The following is a 21,284-nucleotide window of genomic DNA, read 5'->3' as shown; positions in this document are numbered from 1 at the left end:
ATTGTTTACAGTAACATAACATTTTAAATATCAAGGGATAAATCTAACAAAGTTGCACAGAACCTCTGGGCATAAATCTATAAAACATTATTGAGAAAAACTTTAAAGAAGATCTAAACAAATCAAGGGCTCTACTGTGATCATTATAGAATTAGATTTAATTTTTAAAGATTTACAAGTACTTTGCAAACTCATTTGTAGATTTAATGTAACTTCAATGAAAATAAAAATAAGCTAATTTTTCCCCATTTAAAAAAGTTGGTTGTAAAATGTATATGGAAACACAACTAGCCTAGGATAACGAGGACATCCTTGGAAAATATTAAGTTTTACCTACTTGATCTATCAGAAATACAGATTTATTATAAAGCTGTAAATTGTATCTTATATAAATAATTACTATAAGAAATTGATAAGAAAATAAGACAATCCTTTGGTAAACAAGTAAGAGATCTAACAAATAACTTCACAGACAAATAATCTGAGTGACAAATAAACACGAAAATGTGCTCCAACTCCCACTCGGGAGACAATGAGATACTATTTACATACAAGACAGAGGCTAATATGATAATTTCATGGCTGCAGTCACCATCTGCAGTGATTTTGGAAATGGGTAAGTCAATTATATATTCACATAATGAATATATGTTCAAATATGTTTATTAGTATACAACTAATCAGGCTAAATTAAACTATTGTATCTAGGTAGTAAAATGCTAAACACAAGCAAGAAAACAAACACCATCTTAGAATATTGATTTTTTTTTTCTTTCTAAAAGAATGTTGTGATTTGGAAGGGATAAATGATTGGCTTCTCAATAGCCAGCAGTATTTTTTTTTCCTTGAAATGCATGGTTACTTGGGTTTGTTCTTTATATTAAATGTTTAAACTTTACCCTTAACGCTTTATACATTTTATACATTCACATTAAAAAAAAAAAAAAACACTTTTTCTACACATAAAGGCATTCAAGTTGTTTAGAAAAAAATATTGCCTAGAAAGAAGATCATGTATATTCCCAATATTTTCTAATAAGGTTTCCATAGCAACTCAAGTAGTTGAATAGAGTCTATTAAATTCACTGAGAGTATTGGCTTTTCTGGATAGCTGTCATCAGCCTCAAAATAGAAGTCATTCAGACTGACAGAGTGATGTCACAAGCTATCTTTGTCAAAACAGAAGATCTATAGACCAGCAACAACTCCTCTAAGACTGCATTAATTGAAGATATTGAGAGCAGAGTACTTCTCATCAGCAGGACTCTTGAGAAAACCTCCTACAGAGATTCCTTCAGAGGAAGAGTTGAGCCATCTCAAAGCACCCAGTAACCACCTTTGCTATTTTATGGTTAACTCCAATGCTTACTCTCCAAAACACAATGAATGAGATCTGCTTTAGAGTTAGAGGTTGGATTTTGCAACCTCTCTACTCATTTTTTTTTTCTATTTGTTTGTTTCTGCAAGAAGCATGTCCACACTAAAGGATCTTAGAGAATTTTAGTTCATGTTGAGGATTTTATAAATTACAATTGGCCCCTTAAATCTAACCCATTCTAATTTTGGAATTTCCATGTGCTCTATGCGAACAATTTGCCACTGGGTGACACTGACTACCTACTTTAGTAGTCATCTACACTACTAAACCAACCTCTGCATGGACACACCTGAAAAGTATCAGAATTACTCATCTAAAAGGTAACCCAGTACTTAACCTGCCCTCCTCAAACTTCCTCCTCTCATGGACTTGTCCATTCTGATAAATGGCAACCATCTTTCCACTTACTGAGTCTAAATGCCAAAATTATCCCTGACTGCTCTCTCTCCCATACCCATTATCTGATTTATCAACAAATCCAGTATATCTCTCCCTTCAGTCCAGATACAGACTTTATTTCATCTACCCTACTGCTGAAAGCTTTGTGCAGGTAACATCTTGTGACTTCTGGACCCTTGCAACAGCCCCATACCTGGTCTGTCTGCTTTCCTACTTGATAATTCCTGCCTTTTCCAAAAACAAAACAAAACAAACAAACAACAAAACCATGATACAGATTTGGTCGATCTGGTGTTCAAAACTCTCCAAGGGTTTTCCATTTCATTCATAGCCAAATTCCTCACTATAACCCATAAGGACAGCTGATCTGGGTCCCTATAATTTCTCTGATTTCATCCTATGATAGATCTTCTTGCCCACCCTGCTGCAGACACACAGATCTTTAGTTCTTGAATTTGGGCTCTCCTCTGCTTGCAAAACTTGCCAGAAATCCACATAGCTTGATCCTTCACTTCAATCTTTTATGTTACTTTCCGAGTGAGTCTTTCCCTGGTATTCTATTTAGAAAGTCAGCTCCTTATACTTACATTTCCTGTCCTCTTCTACATTTTTGCACTCTTTAAGACTCATTAGAGTCCCATGTGCTTTTTTGTCTTATACATGTTATTTCCATTACTAGAATATTAGCTCCAAAGAGGCAGGAATCTTTTTTTCTATTTTAATCATTCTGCATTCCCAATGCCTATTCAATGCTTGGCACTTAGTGCTCTTACACTTTTGCTAAATAAATAAATGACTAAATATTTCCCAAAATGTATCATGATGATCACCTATTATCCAAGAGTTAAAAATTGTTCTTTGTAAAAAGGATTTTTTGTGATCAAAATGGTTTGGGGACTTTGCAAATTCCATTTGCCCTTGGAGTTTTGCAAAGAACATTTTTGTATTAATGGATATAAGAATGTATATAATTTAAAAGCACGTGTTTAATTTTCTTTAACATAGCAGTTCTTCAACATGGTTGACCATGGAATTCTTTTATACATATGGAACCACTGATTTATTTTTGAATTTTATATCATATGAGTGTGTGCCTCTGTGTGTCTGTGTATGTATAAAATATCACTAGAGAACACACCTTAGAAATTCTATGTTAGAATATAGAATTGGATTTGTCTCTAAGTTCAATTTTATTGAACCAGTTTATGCTCTTCATAATATCTAATCATCTGGCTCCATTTAGCCAAGGAAAACAGCAATAAAAAGAAGGTCTAAAAAATAGTCCTCATTCACTGTACAGTAATGCAACAACGTTTTAGCATTTCTTTAAAAAACGATCTATAGATTTATCTTTGCAAGTTAAATTGTAATCTTAAATAAATGTATCTTATTCAAAATAGCTCAATAATATAAATTGCCCTTGTAAAAATAACTGAAGTGCCCACCAGGTAAACTGGGCTTTTTGACTTCTGTTTCTACCACAAATTGGTTTGATATAAGTTTTAATTATTTTGGTTAGACTTTGCCTGTGTTCAGCAAAGAAGAGTATGTTTGCCAATTACCCACATGCTCAGGTTTTCACATAGTTCAGTTTCCTTATTTGTGAAGTGGTGGTAATACTTGCATCAGAGGAGATTAACTGGGAAAGTCTGTGTAGGCTCTGGCGTAGTGCCTTGATCCTGCACTTGCTGGGAAAATACCAGTCCCTTTATCTTCCCTTAATTGTCTGTTTCAATACAGTAAATTTAGCTTCACAAAATGAGCTATAAATATAAAGTACACAAAATACATTCTGATGAATATACCTGTGATTTATATGTGTCATGCTTTCATGCACATTTTTCTAATTACCTTAGAGCAAATTATAGAACAAAGCCTTCAGTTGAAGCTCAATTATGTATGTGGATTCTAACAATTTGCTCTATACAGCAGGAGTTGGAAAACTTAATTCAGAGCCAAGTTCTCTCTAATTTGCTGTAAACTCTTTCAACTATACTTTTTGTTTAGTTTAGGTTTTAGTTTTGTTTTTCAATATAAAAGAATTTTAAACATCATCTAGGTAAGAATATAATAAAACTTCCAGTGGAACAGAAGGTGATGCTAGGGTATGTAAAGACATTATAAGCTACTTAATGGAAATCTAATCTTCCAATAACATTTAATAGAACCTGTTATATCTTCATCTCTCAGCTGGGCACAGGGAACCCACAGATAAATGTAGCACAGACTCTCCATGAAAACAGCAATGATTCCATCAGGATCTAATAATAGGAATAACTGACTCTTTGCTATATCATTGTCTTCAGCCAGATCAAAACAATGGATGAAAAGACATTTCCAGGAAATTGAATTTATAAGAAATTTCTGAAGGATAGGAACCACATCTGTATTAAAAGTATTTTTGTTAATTAAAATGGTTTTACAGAGGTGTCATCAAACCTCAATGGGATCTTACAAAATCCTCGTTGAAGAAGGAATACAACTATCTAGACATCTAGATGTAAACAGCAAAATTAAAAGGATGGGAAATTTAAATAGGCTGCAATGGAAAGATAATAGCACTAAGGATGAAATAATAAGACTTCCTAGTAGCAGGTAGTCAATAAATGCTTGCTGTTGATTCTCAGCTTTGTCTCTAGGTACTTGAGTACAAGCAAGTCTTTAACATTGATGGGCGTCACATCATAATAAAAATATTTGAGTTTGGAGTCCAGACTCAAATGTCTCAAAGATTGCATTGACCCAAGTTATTATAACTAGTCATAGAAATATTCTAAATAAACTGATGTGGCACTGACAAGATTAGACCTCAAACTCCATTATTACTTCAGTTCAGTAAGTCAGCTGGAAAAGATAACATGACACATTTAAAATGGTTTTCATTTCACTGAAAAAACTTTGGAACATATTGATCTGATCTGAACTTTAAAAAGAGTTCAGAATTGTTAAAAGTATATCCCCCTTCTGAGTTACTAAGCATGTACACACATATCCCCCTTCCAACAAAGGGCTTTCAAACTCATATATATGAAAAGTGTTTTTTTTTTTTTTTTCCTGCATTTTATTTATTTTATTTTTTTTTTTATTAGTTGGAGGCTAATTACTTTACATCATTACAGTAGTTTTTGTTATACATTGAAATGAATTAGCCATGGATTTACATGTATTCCCCATCCCGGTCCCCCCTCCCACCTCCCTCTCCACCCGATCCCTCTGGGTCTTCCCAGTGCACTAGGCCCGAGCACTTGTCTCATGTACCCAACCTGTTGCTGGTGAGAGTCGAGCTTCAAGTCTTTTTAAAAAAAGCCTTTAAAAAAGTAAGATAAATGAGTAAGGGAAATTGAGGGCATATGAAAAGAAAATGGAAGGTAAGAGAAAAAAAAAAAAACCTCATTCTTCTATGGAACAATGTTGAAACCAGGGAAATGAAATCATCTTTATTTCATGAAAAAATATCTTTGATAGAAAAATGAAGAAGGATAAAAAAAAAGCTCATGGCATTTTTAATAAAAGATGTCCATATATATGAGTTAGCATCTGTGTGTGACAGAATCTCAAACTGAACCAGATCTTAACCACTTTCAAAGTTTAAAAGGGGGATTTATTTCCAAGTGACATCCAGGAAAAATTCCCCATAAGGAGCTCTATAATTCCTGATTTTGTCAAAATCAAGATGTTACAGTGATCATATTGCAGTTGGCTTCCTATATATGTATGTGTATGTGTGTGTGTATTAATATTTCTGAAGTTCAGTATTGACAAATTATAGTTCATATTTAGTGTTCATCATTTAGTCTTTTACATAAATGGAAGTTCTACAAACTGAAGTAACTATAAACTAGCAGAAATAATATTGTGTTCATAATATATTTAATGAATAATAGTTTTCATATCCTGTTCTTTCAATAATTGTAACTTGATGGGAACATCAGCCTCCTAGTATATTGAGTATAATAATGCAATCTTCACTTGTAGTCTTCAGAGAAAACACTAGCTTTTCCAAGGATAAATTCTTTAAAACTCATGGTTCAGCTACTAGAACATCATGCCTTTGCAACCTTTGTCATAATTCTGTTGGAAAACTCAGTGATTTCTCAGTAGTAAAATACACAAATGGCCACACATGGGGGCAAAAACAATTATAAAAAAGTTATAATTAAGAGATTATTTTTCCTGATAGAAGATTGAATTTCCAAATCTAAGACATTTTTCTATCATATCACTAAGCCAAAGAAAGGAGATTTTGAAATTTGCAACTGTAGTTATGATATTACAATCCCATTTTTACAACTAACCGTAAAAATTAAAGAACATCCATACCTGATCTCATTCTGTCCTTACCTGTCAGTGTGTGTATATAAAAATCAGAATGACTGAATGAGTTCAAGTTATTATAAGATACAATCAATACATTAAAAAAAATCTGTGTGCTTTATACCTGGTGGACAGAAAAATGGGCTAAAACAGACATGACAAATGATAGAAGTAAATGTAAAGTCTTACATTTGGAAAGTAAATTATCTTATAAATAGAGTCTGGTAAAAGGCAGCCCTAGACTAATTCCCTAAAAGTTACCCAAAGATATTTTTGCAGACTAAAAATGACATTAGACAACTATAGCTTTATGACACCAGTGCTTTTTTAAATTTCAGGAAATTTTTAATGGTAGATAATTTAAAATTAGGCATAAAGCCACTATGTTCATATCTCTTACACAAATATAAAGTCAACATAAATTACAAAATAAATCTCAACAAAATTACAATATCAATAAAACTCAACAATACTAGGAAAAAAATTGCACACTATATTCTCTTCCATGTAAAATGTGCACATATATTTAGGAAAGTGGCTGGAGGGGAAAAAAAAAACAAAAAAACTACAGGAAACTGTTTATAAAATGCCCCTTGAATGACATAAAATAAGGAAATGATATTATAAATTGAATGAGTAAAGTTACAGCATACCAAGAATGAAAGAGAATAAATTAATATATTCTGAAGCATTTACTATACATGGACTACTCTACATTGATGATATACATTATCTTACATAAATTTCAAAATACCTCCTTGGGAAATAGATTTAGATTTCTGGAGAGATTCTGACAAGCCATCGTTTTTCCAGAAAAATGTGCAGGAAAGATCAAAGTAAGTACTTTTGACCCTTGAACAATGTGACAGTTAGGGATGCTGACTTATCACACAAGAGGAAATCTGTGTGTAACTGATAGTTGTGCTGTACTTAGTCACTCAGTCATGTCCAACTCTTTGGGACCCCATGGACCATAGCCCACCAGGTTCCTCTATCCATGGGGATCCTCCAGGCAAGAATACTGAAATGGGTTGCCATGCCCTCCTCCAGGGGATCTTCCCAACCCAGGGATTGAACCCAGGTCTTCTATATTGCAGGTGGATCCTTTACTGTCTGAATCACCAGGGAAGTCCAAGAATACTGGAGTGGGTAGCCTATTCCTTCTCCAGGGATCTTCCTGACCCAGGAATCGAACCAAGGTCTCCTGCATTGCAGGTGGATTCTTACCAGCTGAGCTACCAGGGCTGATAATTAGCTTTCCATATACACAGCTTCTATGTATCTGAAGATTCAACAATGAGGAACATATAGTACTGTAGTATTTACTATTGAAAAAAATTTGAGTATAACCTTCACAGTTCAAAACTGTTGTTCAAGGTTGACTGTATCATTCAGCAGATAAGACTTAGAGATAGGCCAAGATAACTGTCTTGAGGTATTAAATGGAATATTAGGTGAAGGAACAGTTTAGAGGACAGATATATGTTGACTAAAGAAACTATTATCATTCATTCCAACAGTTGTTGAATCTGTCCTGTTTGTTCCTGTTTTTATACAATAAAACAGGATGGAGCCTGTTAATGAACCCAAAGTCACAACACTAGTAGTTAAAATAATGAAGATTAAGTCCCAGAAATCTATGACATAATGGAACTGGTACAAAGAGCCAGGTTTCCTTTCAATATAAAGAACTGATCAGTTAAAAGGGACAGATTCAACCAGAATGATGATGGTGTGCTCAAGGAAGCAAGTGTGACTTGAATGGTTGAGACTGGCATGGGTATATGAGACAAAGTTAGAGAAGTGAGTCAAGATGGGCCTAAAATTCACTGGTACTTGGTTTGCTATGGTATCCCATGCATCAAAAGCTGCCATGATGGAATCGGACAAAATTATTAGGGAACAAGTTAAGATTCCCTTAGACAGCAGGGCTTCCATGACCCTGGAAATAATACCATAAATAGTGATACCATCCATGCAGAATATCAGTCATTTTCCTGGGGTATGTTAGGCAGAAGGTTTGATTCCATGTGGGGTTTAGGAGGGATAGAAGTTCACATCTGGAGCATCTGCTCCTCCTCAACAGTATCTCCTCAGCTATGCCCTCAGAAGGCAATCAAGGACCCTCAAAAGGGCAGGCATTGGGAAGGGGCTGGGGAGGACTGCCAAAGGAAACAGCTAGTATACCCTCTAATTTTGAGGGTTTATGAACACACAATCACACAGACTCGCAGATCAGTAAACAAACAGGGCAAACACAGTACAGCCCCGTAGGCAAATGCAGAAAGGGAGGACATAATCAAAGTATCTAATACATGTCAATAAATGCACGGTGGTATGTTCTATCATCCATCTTTATATTAATGAACCGAGAGAGAGAGAGAGCGAGGGAGATTAGTCTACATACATGTGGGTGGATGGATGGATGGAAGAAAGATAGACAGTCCAATCCCACAGCATACATAAGATAAAGTCAAGATTTGATGCACATATGCCTGGCTTCAGAATACATACATACATATATATATATATATATATATATATATAGAGAGAGAGAGAGAGAGAGAGAGAGAGAATCCCATAGCATCTTTTTTTCTCAAAGCTATAGGAAAGAGTAATCACTTCATCACCACTTCGATTCCATAGTACAACTCCAGAAAATACATACCTACTTTTCTTCTGGTAGGAACAAAAAGCTTCATACTCTCTTACAAACATGTCTATGATAGAAGTTAGCAGCCTGAATACAATGGGGAAATGAATAGGTAGTGAACAGATAAAGAGGCAACTGTTATTACTTCATTAATACTGCCTTGAATGGCATCTTTTGGTAAGTTAAATGCTGCTCTTTCTCAAAAGTTGATTAAGTTATCATGCTACCATTTGTTTTCTCAAGCATCCATATGTGAAGCATTAAGCTATTTCACTTGCAGTAACAACCTTGCTTTAAAATACTCCAATGACTGCTCTGATGCCAGGACTCATCATGCTCAGCATTGAGTTTACAGGTTGCATTTGCCATGTGAAATGATTGTAGTTGCCCAGAGATAATTAGAAAACCAGTTAGTTTTATTTTTGCCTAATTTTCATCATGCAACAGGCAGAGTTACCCATGGAGATACATACACTCATTTCAATTTCCCATGCTCATCTCCTCCATTAATTCTTCCTATCTTTCTGCACCCCCAATAATCATTTTAATTCAGCCTTTCTGGGGAGTGAAGTGTGAGATAGACATGGATCACCAATGGGCCGTGCCTCACGATGTTTATAGCCCTAAAGCTAGGGTTACCAGATAAAACAGTTCAAACTGAGATGATTTGAATTTTATGCAAATAACAAATAAGCTTTTATATAGATATGCCCCATGAAATTCATCAAATATGTTTATAATTCATCAAATATTCATTGTATATCTCAGGAACAAGACAAGGGTATCCACTCCCACCACTATTATTCAACACAGTTTTGGAGTTCTAGTTACAGCAACCAGAGAAGAAAAAGAAGTAAAAGGAATCCAGAATGGAAAAGAAGTAAAGCTCCCCACTTTTTGCAGATGACATGATACTATACATAGAAAACCCTAAAAATACTATCAGAAAATTACTAGAGGTAATCAGTGAATTTAGTAAAGTCACAGGACACAAAATCAATACACAGAAATCACTTGCATTCCTATATACTAACAATGAAAAATCAGAAAAAGAAATTAAGGAATCAATCCCATTCACCATTGCAACAAAAAAGAATAAACTATCTAGGAATAAACCTACCTAAGGAGACAAAAGAACTGTATACAGAAAATTATAAGATGCTGATGAAAGAAATAAAAAACAACATAAACAGATGGAGAGATATTCCATGTTCCTGGGTAGGAAGAATCAATACTGTGAAAATGACTATACTACCAAATGCAATCTACAGATTCAATGTGATCCCTATCAAATTACCAGTGACATTTTTCACAGAACTAGAACAAGAAATTTCACAATTCATATGGAAACACAAAGACACCAAATAGCCAAAGCAGTCTTGAGAAAGAAGACTGGAGGAATCAACCTTCCTGACTTCAGATTATACTACAAAGGTACAGTCATCAAGCCAATATGGTATTGGCACAAAATCAGAAATATAGACCAATGTAACCAGACAGAAAGCCCATAAATAAACCCATGCACCTAACTTTTGACAAATGAGTCAAGAATATACTATGGGGCAAAGACAGCCTCTTCAATAAGTGGTGCTGGGAAAACTGAACAGCTACATGTAAAAGAATGAAATTATAACACTAACACCATACACAAAGATAAATTCAAAATGGATTAAAGACCTAAATTGAAGACCAGTAACTATAAAACTCTTAGAGGAAAACATAGGCAGAACACCCAATGACATAAACCAAAGCAAGATCCCCTATGATCCACCTCCTAGAGTAAGGGAAATAAAAACAAATGTAAACAAGTGGGACCTAATTAAACTTAAAAATTTTTGCACAGCAAAGGAAACTTTAAACAAGGTGAAAAGACAACCCTCAGAATGCGAGAAAATAATAGCAAATGAAACAACTGACAAAGGATTAATTTCCAAAATATAGAAGCAGCTCATAAAACTCAATACCAGAAAAAAAAAAAAAAAATCAAAAAGTGGGTAAAAGACCTAAACAGATATTTCTCCAAAGAAGACAAACAGATGGCTAACAAACACATGCAAAGATGCCAATATCCTTCATTATTCAGTTCAGTTCAGTTCAGTCGCTCAGTCATGTCCAATTCTTTGCGACATCATGAATCGCAGCACGCCACACCTCCCTGTCCATCACCAACTCCCGGAGTTTACTCAAACTCATGTCCATCGAGTCGGTGATGCCATCCAGCCATCTCATCAGCATTCATTATTAGAGAAATGCAAATCAAAACTATGGCTGATTCATGTTGAGGTTTGACATAAAACAGTAAAATTCTGTAAATTATCCTTCAATAAAAAATAAATAAATGGGAAAAAAAAAACTACAATGATATATCACCCCACACTGGTCAGAATGGCCATCATCAAAAAATCTACAAACAATAAATGCTGGAGAGGGTATGGAGAAAAGGAAACCCTCTTGCACTGTTGGTGGGAATGTAAATTGATACAGCCACTATGGAAGACGGTATCTAGAGTCCTTAAAAAACTAGGAATAAAACCACCATATGACCCAGCAATCCCACTCCTAGGCATATACCCTGAGGAAACCAAAGTTGAAAGACATATGTAACCCAATGTTTATGCAGCACTATTTACAATAGCAAGTGAGTGAATGAAGTTGCTCAGTCATGTTCAACTCTTCGTGACCTCATCAGCTGTAGCCCACCAGGCTCCTCTGTCCATGGGATTTTCCAGGCAAGAGTACTGGAGTGGTTTGCCATTTCCTTATCCAGGGGATCTTCCTGACCCAGGGATCGAACCTAGGTCTCCTGCATTGTAGGCAGATGCTTTACCATCTGAGCCACCAGGGAAGATGCAATAGCAAGAACATGGAAGAAACCAAGATATCCATCAATGGATGAATGGATAAAGAAGTTGTGGTACATGCACATAATGGAATATTACTCAGCCATAAAAAGGAATGCATTTGAGTCAGTTCTAATGAGGTGGATGCACCTAAAAACTATTATACAGAGTGAAATAAGTCAGAGAGAGAAAGATAAATATTGTGTACCAACATATATATATGGAATGCGGAAAGATGGAATTGAAGAATTTATTTGCAGGGCAGCAATGGAGAAACAGACACAGAGAACAGACTTATGGACATGGGGAGAAGGGAGGAGAGGGTGAGATGTATGGAGAGAGTAACATGGAAACTTACATTACCATATGTAAAATAGATAGCCAATATGGGAATTTGTTGTATGCATCAGGGACCTCAAATGGGGGCTGTGCACCAAGCTAGAGGGGTGGGATGGGGAGGGAGATAGGAGGGAGGCTCAAGAGGGAGGGGACATATGTATACCTATGACTAATTCATGTTAAGGTTTCAAGAAAGCAATTAAATTCCATATAGCAATTATCATTCAATTAAAAATAAATTAATTAAAAAATAATTATTTGTTCTGTATCTGAAATTCAAATTTATATGGGTAACCTGAATTTTATTTGCTAAGTCTGGCAACCATACTCAAGGTGTGCTTTCAGCTGCTGAGGCCCTAGTTGGGTATATGTATGTCCTCAACTCAGCATGCATGGAGCCCAGCACATAAAAAGGGAGGAGACAGTCATCACAATTACAGAGAGCACAGCATCTTCTAGATGTGAATGGTGAGGCACCAGGGAAGAATTCGGGCTTTGGAGACATTTAATCTGGAATAAAATTCATCTTTACTATTTGTCAGCTGGGCATATTGATTTTACTTTCACTGACCTTGTTTCTTTATGCATGCAATGAGGAAAAAAAAAACAAAACTATCTTGCAAGGGTTTTTAAGACTTTTTTTTTTTTTCATCCTACACTTGTCTTTGTTTTTCATTAACACTGATGCATTAGCCTATATACAGGCAGATTTCTTGCATACGTAACAAGTAGCTCCTCAAATATGCTATCACCATGCCCATGCATGACCCCATGGACTATAGCCCATCAGTCTCCTCTGTCCATGAGATTTCTCAGGCAAGAATATTGGAATGGGTTGCCATTTTTTCCTCCAGGGATTGAACTTGGGTCTCCTGAGTTGCAGGCAGATTCTTTTCTCACTGAGCCACCAGGGGAACCCCACTAAAATGAATACAGTATTATTTTTTTCCAGATCACAAATCCAACCCCTCAGATTATGATGGTTTTCTACATGACCTGACAACTTTGAAAGATAAAACAATGCAACTCATGGGAAATTGCCCAGTATGCCCATGAGTCATAATATTCAGCAACTGTTATTAATTTCCTTTCCCCATTTCTCATAGGTGCCTGCAAGCTTTACCAATACAAAGAGACTACATTCTGTACGCTTTTAGCATAGTACAGTCTTGTGCTTCAAGATTCATCCAAAGAAATACAGTGAATGAAATCTTCTTGAGAGGAATGAAGGACACATATAAGGGAGCTGTCTGACTAGACAAGCAATATTTACTTGATTTCCTCCACTCATGTCTAGTCCTGTTGGAAACACTAATAAAGGGAATGCAGCCATCTGGCATAAACAGGCTGAAGGTATAACGACATCTCTTTAGAACCAAATTTTGAAAAGAGATCTCCAGAATTCACAGACTTTGCTCTTCTTAGAGAACGGAAACTGAAAACTTAGATGGCATTCCCTGGAATGCCCTGGACAATGGCCCCCATTTTTCAAGATAATATTAATGTTGGGACTTCCCTAGTGGTCTGGTGGTTAAGACTCTATTATTACAAATCACGGGACATGGGTTTGATCTCTGGTCATGGAACTAAGATCTCATGTGCCACATGTGGCCAAACACACACACACACACACACACACACACACACACACACACACACACACACCTTTATGCCAACTCTATGCCTGTGATAGTAGTTACACAGCTCTGTAAATATACCAAAAATCATTGACTTGTACAAGTAAAACAAGTGAATTATATGGTATGTAAATTATAATAATTAAAATATTTTATAAAAGTAAAGAACCCCAGGTTATTATGGAGTTATATGTTTTAAGTTAACATTCATGTTCAGTTTCTCCTTTCCAGAAGAATCAGAGTGATGGAGATAGACTAAAGGGAAACTTCCAGAAATCCACATCACTGAAGTTGTTCCAAGGAGGAACAGCAGTTATAGTAGCTCATTTGACTGAGCACTTAAGTGCCAGGCTTTGCAGTAAATGCTTTATATGCTCTATGTATTGATATTTGATCTTCCCAACAATCCTTTGAGATTGATGAGGCCATCATCCCTCTTACACAGATTGGAAGCTCCAAGATTCGAGATGATGAATCCCAGGCTGTAGGTTACACATTTACTAAAAGAATGAAGTCACGTTTGCCTGTCCTTTTATGTCAGTTTCTCACCTGGTAGACAGAGACGTGTGCATGTGTGCTAAGTCCCTTCAGCTGTGTCAGACTCTTTGTAACCCCATGAACTGTAGCCCACCGGGATCCTCTGTCCCTGGAATTCTCCAGGCCAGAATACTAGAGTGGGTTACCATGCCCTTCTTCAGGGGATCTTTCCAACCTGGGATTGAACCCGCTTCTTTTACATCTCCTGCATTGGTAGGTGGGTTCTTTACCACTAGTGCCACCTGGGAATCCCATAGAAAGAGATCTTCTACATCAAATGCTAAAAACTAAGAGCCTAGAGTCCATCCCAGGACTACTTCATCAGATCTAAGGCTGAAAACAGAAATTTACATTTGTAATCAGTGCCTGGAATGAAAGTTAAAGTTGAAAGCTCTTGACTTATGTTCTTTTGATGACTTAAATTATTCCATTATTCTGTTTCTCAAACTCTAATGATGACTCTAACAGAAAGCACAGATTTATAAGTGATAACAACCAATTCAGGAGCTAGTCTATGAGAAGAGAGTTGGTCAATTAGCATCCTCTAAGACAGCAGTCCCCAATCTTTTTGGCACCAGGGACCAGTTTCGTGGGAGACAATTTTTCCACAGACCTGGGGAGATGGTGAGGGGATGGTTTTGGGATGATTCAAGCATGTTACACTTATTATGCACTTTATTTCTGTCATTATTACTTCAGCTCCACCTCAGATCATCACGCATTAGAACCCAGAGGTTCAGATGCTCTAGGACACTGGCCCACTTCTAGGGATGCACAGAACACTTGATTGGGCTAAAAGCCACATCTCTGAAATCCTACCCTTGCCTCAAAGCACAGTTCAAATCCATTATGTCCATGGCTTTGCTCACTGCACCTCATGCCTCTCCTCCCCAAGGTGTCCACCTTTGGTCGTTTCTTTATGCTTGACACAGATAAATGGAAATTCTTTTATATAATGTTAACAGTGTTGTTCAAAGAGTAAGCCTTTGGTGAATATTTGAAGTAAAATCCCAAGCTTGGCCCAATATCTGGGATTGAGCATGCAGTGCCTTCAGGCAACCTCTACACACAGCTACTGACAGAATAAGCTATTTAAATGAAATCTGATCACTCTCTGCATGAAACCTCTGTGGCTTTCTTTCACAATGAGATAAAATTATACTTCTCTGAAAGGGCATCATAAGGTCATTATAATCTGCTCTGACCTAATTGACCAATCACACCATCTACCACACTGCCTTTCATGTGTGTTACTTTCTCCAATCACCTGGGTCTTCTTGTCATTTCCTAAAACTCTCGTGTTCTTTTATCTCTTTAAAAAAAATATTTATTTCTAACTGAAGGATAATTGCTTTACAATATTGTGTTGGCTTCTGCCAAACATTTACATGAATCAGCCGTAGGTATACCTATGTCGCCTCCCTCTTGAACCTCCTTGCCTCCTTCCACCCCATGTCTCATTTTTCTTTTTTTCTTATCTGTGTTCTTCCTTGTTCCTTTCCCTCATGTTCCCTTCTACAATTTCCCAGCTGCAGGAATACTGTTTATTCTTCCATGTAAAGATGTTCCCAACTGTTCCAGTGAGATGTGACTGCTCTTCCCTCTCTTTCTTTCTCCAAACATTTACTAAGAGTATGGTCCCTAAGATCCTAGCTCTAAGAAACATGCTTCTCTGGAAGAATAATTCAGGAAATGCTGCCTCCTATAATCTTCTCTGTTAGAATTATGAATAGAAGTATACCAAAGGTTTTGTGAAATTGTACAACAAAGGCATAGAACCTAGTATTCCCCACATGTATGTGAACTCAAACCATATTTGCATGTGTGAATATGAGCCATGTACTAACATCTGGCAGATGTTTGAGAAACTTCTCACGTTTTTTGTAAATAATAAATAAATCACTAAAACATCAATCAAAGTCCTTTTTGCACTGAACTGCAATGATTAGTTTTGCAAGTCTCTCCCATACGCTGAATGTAAATTTTCTCCAGAGTCTTCTGTATTTGTCTTTGTGTTGCTCTGGGCTGGCACACAGCCTGACCTTCTAAAGTGGCTCCATGAATTCTGAATAGCTGAACCATTGAGAGCCCATGAAATAGACTCTTTGTTTATTGAGAAGCAGCAGTATCATCCTCACTATGCTGCATCTTCAGATGTTCCATCCACCACCCATTTTTCCCCCTCTCTCCTATTCTGCAGATCCATCCTGGCTCCTGAAGCAATGCTCAGGGAAAACTGCATATAAAAGCCCATTTTTTAAAACCACTTTGGTATTTACTTTTCAATGACAATGTGAACTTTTAAAAAAACTTTTTTCCTCTTTCTAGAACATTTCAGAAATGTTTAGAACCTATCAACTACTACGCATTTTAGATAATTGCTATATGAATATAATTAACTAGATTATGGTTAAGATCTCAAATTCCTTTGAATCCAGTTTGACAATTCAAAAATCCAGCCCTGTCTGCTAGATTTTAATTCAATCTGATTAAGTACAATCATAATTCATATAAAGTTCAGTAAATTTATGAGTGTCTAATCTATAAAAATATTTCCATAGAAGCAACCAGAAGTTTCACTCCTGGCTGATCTGGATCCTCCATATAGCATTTTTTATTCCAAATCTACCTACCATTAAATTGATATAACTCATGCTTCATTATATTACAGAAAAGTTGATGAGAATCCATCCAAGGTTGTGCTGAAGTCTATATAGTTACTACCTACACAGAAACTCCCAATCTAGTCACTCAGCAGCTTAATGAAAATTATCCTAATATTAATAAAGCAAAAATGTAGCAGCCCTAAACTATCTTTCAGTGAACAGCCCTGCTCTTTCCAATAGTTCACAACAAATAGATTCCTCAGTGTCTGCGTAGAAAGCTTCATTTGCCAAATCCAGTCTATAAATTTACACATTTATAAATGCCCATTTCTCCTTTGTAGAAACAATAACTAATATAACTATATATTTTTCTAGTGTATCACATGATTATAGCCATTCCTCACAGAAGATAACTGAAAGAATCTGACCCCATCTGAAAAATCTGTTTAAAATAAACTAAAATTCTGAATTTAGTTAATTCAATGAAGTAGTCTGACTTTGTTTAGAGACTTTTACTTCTAACCACTGGAGGTACCAATTTGTACTAATGACTAATGTTAAATTAATTATACATATAAAGCCAAAATATTATCGTTACACACACGGCTAGGAAGTTTTGAGGAAGAACAAGTCAAATCAAGGTATCTCTTTATTAAAAGGAAGGGAGGGAGGAAGGAAAGAAACTTGGAGATGCTTGTGACTAAGAGAGCTGAATTATTAGCTCTTCTACTGACATCTACATTAAAAATTCATAAGGTAAAGAGAGAGAGTGGTCGTTTTGCTGAAGAGAAAAATGAGAAAATAAGACTGTTTAGTAATCAGCATTTTGGGAAATCATTGGGAAGATGGTTCAACTCACTATTCCATTTGGAATGTCAAGAGATGGATGTGCAAGACTTTTATATCACAATGGCATTCAATAGTAGAGGTACTGAATTAATGCCACTCAATCGTCTGAGATCACCAAGAAACCTTCTAATATAATACAACTTCTATAGGTTATTTTCCATGAGATATTGAAATGATCAGCCAATGGGAGCCTTCAGCTACATGGCAGTTCTTTAACATGCCAGTTAAAATTCTGAATGTAAAGCTATAAACTGGCATCTGGTTCATTTTCATTGTTTGTCACATACATAATGTGAATTATTACCTAAGATTCTTAAGACCTCGTGGTACTTGGAAAATATTACCTCTAAACCTCAGGACTAGATAGAAAATTGCATTGTCAGTTGAAACACTGCTGGAGCACAACCTCTCTCAGTTATCAGGAACCCCTCATTGTGTGAGGCATTCAACAGAAAGCCACTAGTAGAATTCAAGAATTCTATGGAAGATCTAAATAGGCATTTCGCCAAAGACAAACAAATAGCCAAAAGGCACATGAAAAGATGCTCAAAATCACTAATTGTTAGAGAAATGCAATTCAAAACTACCTTTAGGTACCACCTCACGCTGGTCAGAAGAGTGATCATCAAAAAATCTGCAAACAATAAATGTTGGAGAGGGAGTGGAGAAAAGTGAATACTCTTATGCAGTTGGTGGGGATGAAAACTGATACAGATACTATGGAAAATATTATGGAGATGCCATAAAAGAATAAAAATAGAACTGCCATATGACCCAGCAGTACCACTCCTGGGCAAATAGCCGGAGAAAACCATAATTCAAAGAGACACATGAATCCCAATATTCATTGCAGCACTATTTACAATAGTTAGGACATGGAAGCAATCTCAATGTACATCAGTGGAGGAATGAATAAAGAAGATGTGATACACACACACACACACACACACACACACAATGGAATATTATTCAGTTATAAAAATGAACAAAATTGTGCAATTGGCAGAGATATGGATGGATCTAGAGACTGTTACACATAATGAAGTAAGTCAGAAAGAGAAAAACAAATACTGTATATTAATACATATATGTGAAATCTAGAAAAATAGTATAGAGGAATTTGTTTGCAAAGCAGAAATATAGACACAGATGTAGAGAACAAAGGTAAGGACACCAAGGAGGAGGGAGAGAGGGGTGGGACAAATTGGGAGATTGACACATATATAATACTGATACTATGTATAAAATTGATAACTACTGAGAACTTGCTGTGTAGCATAGGGGTAAGAAAAAGAAAGTACTATCTGTTTGTAAGAGATATATTGAGGTAAAAATTCATTCCAATATACATTAGATGCAGAGTAATACTGTTTGATTCCATTTATATGAGATACCTAGAATAGTCAAATTCATAGAGTCAGAAAATACATTAGTAGATGCCAGGGGCTGAGGCTTGGGGGTGAGTGGGGAGACAGGGAACTAGTGTTTAATGGTGACAGAGTTTCAAGTTAGGAAGGTAAAAAATTTGGGAGATGAATGATGGTGAGAATTGAACAACAACTTGAATATACTTAGTGCCCTTGAATGCACAATTAAATATGATTAAAATAGTATGCTTTGTATTATGTGAATTTTAACACAATTTAAAAAAAACATTAAAAAAAGAACTCTGGAGGAAGATAGACTTTGATTCAAATCCTGTTTTGCCACCTCCTTATTCTTTGGGTGAGATATTTCACCTAAACAGATATCACTTTGTTATTTATAAGTTACAAATATAAATAGTTTCTACTTCATGCAAGTTTTTGAGAGTACAATGAACTAATATAAATCTGGTGGCACATGTCAAGCATTAAATAATGGTAATATAGTACTCTGAGATACCTGCTTTTTCATGTGATTTAATATAAGAAAAAACTAAACAAATACCCTTTTGAATGAACACATTTGAATTAACACCCTCTACAAACACATTTATCCATAAATTACCATTTTACTTTATAAGATAATATGATATAGTCTAGTGAATATAAACATTTCTGTCCCAAATAAGTATAACTCAGAAATTTTAGCCCAAAGAAGGGGGTTCCTCACTACTATATGTCTAATGCCATGTCATAAATTAGGGTGTACACATGAATTCATTTGACTGACATATGAGTTTGTTAGATTTAAATGAACACCCACCAAGTCATTCAGAATAAGCAGCATAGCTTTAAAGAAAGTATCCTTATCTTGTATCATCTAAACAGAATTAGAAACTGGTCATATCTCAGGAAATTCTCTTTAGAGATTACTAAAATATTCTAAAACTATTTTTCTTTTTACATGAAGGGATGAAGAGATATTAAATATATGGTAAAGTTTGAACTTTAAAATCCTAAAGGAAATCAGTCCTGAATATTCATTGGAAGGACTGATGCTGAAGCTGAAGCTACAATATTTTGACCACCTGATATGAAGAACAGACTCATTGGAAAAAACCCTGAAGCTGGGAAAGATTGAAGGCAGGAGGAGAAGGGGGCAACAGAGGATGAGATGACTGGATGGCATCACCAACTCGATGGACATAAATTTGAGTAGTTCCATCCAGGAATTGGTGATGGACAGGGAAACCTGGAATGGTGCAGTCCTAAGAGTCAGACACAACTGAGTGAATGAACTGAAGTGAAAAGCTTGAAGTAATAATGTTCTCAATTCTGAACCTACACACTTAGATGATAGACATTTCTAACTCTTTGCTTATGGAAAACTCAGTATTTCTTCCTTTTGCCTTCTTTTTATTTTAGCTTCAAAATGTAGGAGTATTTTAGAATATCTTTTAAAGATTATACTTTAAAAAAACTTTACTTGTCCCAAATTTTATAAATCTTTTGATTAAAAAATATATACCAGCATTTACTTAGACTGCATAAATATATTATGCTATCCTATTTGCAATATTAAAGCACAAATAAGATGTTTAACTGACAGACTTCATTTTATTTTTCCATATGAGTATAAAAAAATTGCATAATAGATCTCCCACACAATATTTAGCTCTTCCTATGGTTTGGCAATACGTTTGCAAATGGCACTGCACTTGCTTTTATATGAGCATTTTTTACACCTAGAACATCAGATTCATCAGGGTATTGTCAGAGACATGGCTCTGTAACAAATAGCTCAAATGGCTATAATTAGATATGCTCCATGACAGAGCACCTGACAGAGTAGCAAGATATTTCTCAGTTAAGAAATCCCTCTTCATGATCGATGCACCTTCCAAACTTGACCAGTCTGACATGCCCTTTGGCCAACTGTCTCCTCTGGATGACTGGATGCACAGCGAACACGCACTTCTGCTTACAAAAAACTTTGTCTATAACATCTCCTAATCTATCCATGCTATGAGGAAAAGTTTGAATATCTGACTTTAAAATTATAAAATTCTCCCTCATGCATACATGAATGAGTAGGTTACATCATGAATTCAAGAAATATTTTTGATTATTAGTTTACTATGTCTTTTAATTTTTTACAAACAACTTTGCATTTTTACACACCTTCAAACTCCTTTCCTAACTATGTCAGTTAACTGTATTTTTTAAACTGATACTACATTCTAAAGTGGTATATCTTTGTTGAAATTTGCACTGTTCTAATCCCAGTCGCGTCATTAGAAAAATTCATGAATATATTTACAGAAAAATACCTTTGAGTGCTAACAGTTTTATGGACATTAGGTTTGGC

At 35.7% G+C, this 21,284-nt stretch overlaps 1 protein-coding gene and 1 non-coding gene across 10 annotated transcripts in view; both read right to left on the bottom strand.

The window, feature by feature from the left end:
- Window positions 1-21,284, bottom strand: part of NRG3 (neuregulin 3) — a 1,166,188-nt gene that overhangs the window by 114,456 nt on the left and 1,030,448 nt on the right. The window lies entirely within an intron of this gene.
- On the bottom strand, window positions 11,517-11,589 carry TRNAC-ACA (transfer RNA cysteine (anticodon ACA)). The gene has a single exon. It is a non-coding gene; the product is annotated as a tRNA-Cys (tRNA).

This window comes from Odocoileus virginianus, chromosome 7 (genome assembly GCF_023699985.2).
Source record: "Odocoileus virginianus isolate 20LAN1187 ecotype Illinois chromosome 7, Ovbor_1.2, whole genome shotgun sequence".
NCBI classification, from domain to species: Eukaryota; Metazoa; Chordata; class Mammalia; order Artiodactyla; family Cervidae; genus Odocoileus; species Odocoileus virginianus.
The sequence above is the reverse complement of the archived record's forward strand: the minus strand, read 5'-3'. Positions and strand labels throughout refer to the sequence as shown.